The sequence below is a fragment of the Lineus longissimus genome, chromosome 10, assembly GCF_910592395.1.
Source record: "Lineus longissimus chromosome 10, tnLinLong1.2, whole genome shotgun sequence".
Lineage (NCBI taxonomy): Eukaryota > Metazoa > Nemertea > Pilidiophora > Heteronemertea > Lineidae > Lineus > Lineus longissimus.
Window position 1 is genome coordinate 14,295,457 of NC_088317.1, and position 6,047 is coordinate 14,301,503.

The window sequence follows — 6,047 nt, forward strand, 5'->3', positions numbered from 1 at the left end:
CTTCGATTTGTAAAAGTCTATGACCATGTGTTCAATACATTCATGGTTGAAACTACTTCTAGAATAAATGCCAACTGCTTCTAGAGCTAATGTGGTGAATGGTTGAAAAATGAATCAAGCTTGTTGGTGTTGTCTTTCTACAGCTTATTGAGAAACGAAAAAGGCAAGTGTGGATAAAATCACCGACGGCGTGATACAAATAGATTGGGATCGTCTTCATAGGACGATATCTCTATATGGATAGATACCATTGCCGCTAAAGCCACATAATGAGCCACTCTTTCCATGAGGTTTTGAATTATTACACAAGTCCGTGTTACACTCGACAACATAGTTCAGAAATTTGTATCAGAAATAAGTAGAAGCTTACAGATAAATTCAAACTGTGAACTCAAAATTCGAGTCCACGAGTGAACTCAAAATTCCATGAAGAGCTATACTGTTGTAAAATCGGGCGTATAGGAATACTAGCCACTTGGCGCGGCGCTGCTTAGCTGGTAATCCGACAGGTGGCGCTGCGTCAGGTGATGACGCCGATGGCGGAAGTTAGTTCGTTTACAGCGATGTAGCTGGTCTCTTCAGGCAAATCGGTTGTTCTCTCGACAGGTATATTTTTGGTCCTTCTCCTTTCGTGTCTCGTGGCATAAGCAACCCTCAGTCTCAGCCCCTCCCCAACCCCTGACACCCTGATGCAATAGCCCATGTTCAAGGGTGACTAAACGGCCCCTACTCACCCAGACAATACCTAAATTACATATATACATAACTTCATCCTAAATGCCCAGTCAAACTATGTACACTACACCGTGTACCAAACATGTATTACATACAAAGTGAATGGCTTATAATCCCCAAATAATCCCATAATAGCAGAAATATACGTTCCCTCACCAAACTACATGTATTTAGCTGTGGATCATCCCAGAATGAGTATAATAAAATCAACCCAAGGAAACACTGCATATTGCACTGAATATGCATATATTTCCACATTTCCACATTTTTTCCACACTGACTAAAACATTCGAATATTTCTCAATCAGTACTGTTGTATAAATACTGTGATGTCGCATGAATGTCTCACATCCAAGGGTATTATCATCACCCATGTCTGACCCTCTGATCTAAGTTCTGTGCAAGTAATTCTTTATTTTTCATAGTTACATGCTGATAAATCTTACTGAAATCAAACCTCCCACTCGCCATGCATGTATAAGGCATGATTAATCCAGGTACATTTCAGCCTGTAAATAGCTCTGTGGCAAATATCAGCCGACCCGTACAGAAGACCTAGTCATACACCTTTGTACTTCACATGCATAATGTGGCCCTCCTTTGGCCAAATCATGAATGTGACGCCATACCAATATCTCTCATCATCGCAGTCAGAAATTGATTACACTTGTATCTGTGGCCTTCCCCAGGCTAAATCATGAATGTGACCCCACACCAATATATCTCATTATCGCAGACAGTATTGTTAACACTAGTATCTGTGGCCTGCCCTTGGCTTAATTTATGAATGTGGCGCCACACCAAGCATCTATCATTATAGCAGTCAAAACTGTAACACTTGTATCTATGGCCTTTCTTGGGGGCTAAATCACGTATGTGACGCCATATCAATATCTCTCTTTATCGTAGCCAACAATGTAGCAATCGTAACGTTTCTCCGACCTGCCCCTTTAACTTTTGAAACTTTTTTTTCCTTCTAGCGACCCAACTAAACTCTTCTCATCGGCTATTAAAAACTTCAAACCAACTCATAAGATCTTTGGCCTTCTTGGCCCATCCTCAGCACGATTCCTTTTTGACTCTCATTAGCCAAAACTGCTACCAGTACCATCAGCCAACACCTATTCAGCACCCCCAGTTGTCACCCTGATAGAAACTATCTCGAACCCAGCAGCCACTAATTCCACACAATTCTATATCATTATAGATATCGTCTCCTATTCACTATACATTACCACAGGACCTCACCATTCATTCATTTTATCCTCCAAAAATAAGCACATCCTACCTCAACCACAATTACATGTACCAATTCCATGTTTACCAAAAACATGCTCTATCATCATTGTTCAACTTATCCGTCATCACAATCAATTTCATCCCACCACAACATTAAAATCGTTATCCATTTAATCCACCCGACAAGGCCTACCGGCCCACTCACCACGATCACTTTCGCCACTCATAAACTGTCTCGCCCTATACAGGGCTATGCTTAGACGCTCTGCTTTCTACTTCTTCGTTTTTTTTGTCATTCATGCACCAATGCACCACACTTCATCCAGGCACGCGCCTGAAGCTAACCGTTTTAACCCCTTCTCAATCCAGTCCTACATCACCCTCCAACAAATATCGTTTTCGTTCATCTCTTCGAAACGCAACATCAAGGCACTATCCTTAAAACTAAATGGAAAATTGAGCACAAACAGGTGTAACACATCCCCTGACACCATGCCCTCGTACATTCTGTATATATTACTCCTAGCTTCGCTAGCTTTCTCCGTACATTGCATTCTACTCGCCATCACTTCTCCATCGGAACATGCTGGGACTAGCGTCACGACAATCCCAACCACACACTTCAACTTTTCAAATCTAATCCTCTTATCAGGAGACGTGGAATTAAATCCCGGGCCCAAACTTTTCTCTATCAACATCAACAGCCTACGCAACAAAATTGACAACCTCTACGCGGAACTTCCACCTGACATCGACATATTATGCATATCCGAAACCAGACTAGACAACTCCATCACAGACCAGGATATCCTAGTACCAAGCTTCCATGACGTATTCCGAAAGGATCTGACCATTGCAAGTGGTGGAGTCTGCCTCCAGCTTTCCGACACCCTCATCGGCGAACGCCTAGATCACCTCGAAGAACCAGAACTGGAACTGCTATGGGTCAAGGTGACCCACCAAACGGGCCACCTGATCATCGGTGTGGGCTACAGAAATCCGGCACTCCCCGTCGCCTACTGGGACAAACTTTATGCTAACGTTTCAAACGTCGTCGGCTTGTTTGGTCAGCAAAAGGTTATGCTCGTTGGAGACTTCAACCAAAACCTACTGAAAGACAACCCAGGTCACCTATCACTCCTCATAGACTCCCTCAACATGTTCCAACTCGTCAATGCTCCGACCCACTTCACTTCTCACAACCAATCCCTCATTGATCCAATAATTGTAGGTCAGCCCGACTTCTTCTCCGATGTAAACGTCCTCCCTCAGGGCATCAGCGACCATTGTCCCGTGGTAGTCGACATACCCCAAACCAACCCCAAAGCAGCATTCAAGCGCCCGATCTGGCAGTTCAGCAAGGCAAACTGGAATGACCTCAAACAAGAAATGTCAAGCGTGGATTGGGACAACCTTCTACACACGGCCAACCTCAATGTAGCGGTAGAAGTCTTCACCACCACCCTACTTGAGACAAGTAAAAGATTCATCCCCTTCCAGCGGATCAAATTCTCTTCAAACGATAAGAACTGGATAACCGCCGAGATCAAAATAGAAATCAACAAAAGAAACAAGCTCTTTGGAAAAGCAAAGAAATCCGGTTCTAACATCGATTATGATATTTTCAAAAAACAACGAAACCACGTTATCTCACTGATCAAGAAGGCAAAGGATTCCCACCTTTCGTCGATAACGGACAAATTGAAAAATGGAAGAAAGGATAAAGACTGGTGGAAACTCGCCAAAAGCATCTGCGGTCAAAGCAAAAACAACACAACTCCTTCACTAAATGTCAATGGTTTATCCGTAGACGACCCTACAACCAAGGCCAACATCCTCAACGCTCACTTTGCCAAAATCTGCAACGTAGATGAGACAAACATACCCGCCCAAGGAGAACTCCCAAACCTCACCAACAACGAGCTCAACGACATCATAATCACAGAGCAGGATATCGCCGATCAAATCGCCATCATGGACACTAACAAGGCCATCGGCCCAGACGGCATCAGCCCTCGCATAGTTCATTCATTGACGCTCCAATTGACCAAACCGCTCCACATCCTCTTCAACAGATCCCTGAATGAAAACATATTCCCAGAAACATGGAAAAAAGCAAACATTACCCCCATATTCAAGAAAGGTGACAGGCATGATAAATCCAACTACAGACCCATTTCCCTCCTCAGTGTCATAGGAAAACTTTTCGAAAAAATTGTCCACAGAAATGTCTACAACCATCTCCGTTTGCTCATCTCGAAGAACCAATCTGGATTCCTGGCTAACCACTCTGCAGTTACCCAACTCCTTGAAATAAACCATCAATTACTAATGGACCTCGACGAACAGAAGGAAGTTTTCTCACTATTCTGTGACATTTCCAAAGCTTTTGACAAGACTTCTCATAAAGGCATCGCATCGAAACTTTACCAGTTTGGCATCAGAGGAAACCTGCTATCATGGTTCAAGAGCTACCTCCAAGACAGGAAACAACGGGTTGTAATCAACGGAAAATCCTCAGAGTGGCTTCGAGTCAACGCTGGCGTCCCCCAAGGATCTATCCTAGGCCCACTGATGTTCCTGGTCTACATAAACGACGTCACGGAGGAAACCAACGGCAGAACGAGACTGTTTGCCGACGACACTTCAAACGCATTCGCATCACGAAACCTCTTAGCATGCACGCCCGAAATCCAGCAGGATATAAACAAACTTTACGCATGGGCAATGAAATGGGCCATCACCTACAACGCAACAAAAACGCTGTATCTGATTATGAGCAGGCGGAGACAACCCTCTGTTATCCACTGTCATCTCAACAACGTCGCAATTGATCAAGCCAAGTCACACAAGCACCTCGGATTAACTTTCAACGACAAAGGAACCTGGGAAGACCATATCCAGTCAATCGTTACGACTGCAAACCGCAGACTTGGCATACTACAAAACATCAAATACAAACGGATAAACAAACTTTACTAACGCTCTACAAGACATTTGTCAGAAGCAAGCTCGAATACGCAGACGTAGTATGGGACGGACTCCCCCAGAACTTAGCAGCAAAACTGGAAAAAACTCAAATCAATGCAATGCGATGTATAACAGGATTAACAATCAGCTCTCACCACCGCGACCTTTACAGAGAATCTGGCCTTCTACCACTCGAAAAGCGCAGGAAATTCCATCGCCTCGTAATGTTCTACAAAATTTTAAACGGACTTGCACCAACCTACCTCAAAGACCTCATCCCAGAACTAACCGTCGATAGTCACTACCATAACACACGTTTAGCTACAAACAACAATATAACACCTTTCCTTTGCCGCACAAATAGCCTCTACTCAAGCTTCTTCCCTTCTACAATCCGTGACTGGAATGCTCTCGACCTTTCTGTACGTGCGAAACCAACTCTAAACTCTTACAAATACTCCCTAACCAAACTGCCAGAATTCTCTATCAAACCAATCCCCTCCTGGCTAGACATCGGCCCTCGCCCACTTAACATCATTCTCACACGTATGCGAAACAACTGCAGCGGACTAACATCTGACCTATACCTAAACCACGTTTCGGAAACCCCCACTTGCCTCATGTGCCCAATGCATGTTCCAGAAACCTCTTCACACTTTCTTCTCGACTGTCCTAAGTACGAAAACCAACGCAACTCCCTAATCGCCAATACCCTCCAAATAACACACATCCATAATGCAACTCTAAACTCAAACATCCTTCTCAACGGCCATCCATCTTTCTCCAACCTCGAAAATGCTCTCCTTATCAAATCAACCCTAAAATTCATTTCATCCACAAATCGTTTTCCAATCTAACTCAAAGAAAAATATCTGACCCCCCCCCCCCCCTCTTTTCCGTTTCCGCCAACCCCAAACTCGTATGATCATTCCTAACTCTTGCACCCCCGCCCCCCTGCACTTTCCAAACTATCTATCCTTTTTTTTTTCTCTTGTTTGCGAAATTCACTACATATCAACTTCACATGTTTCTCAATTATATATTCTGTATATCTCTTCAAATTATCTTTAAAAAACTTATGTCACTATTCGTATCTTCATAAA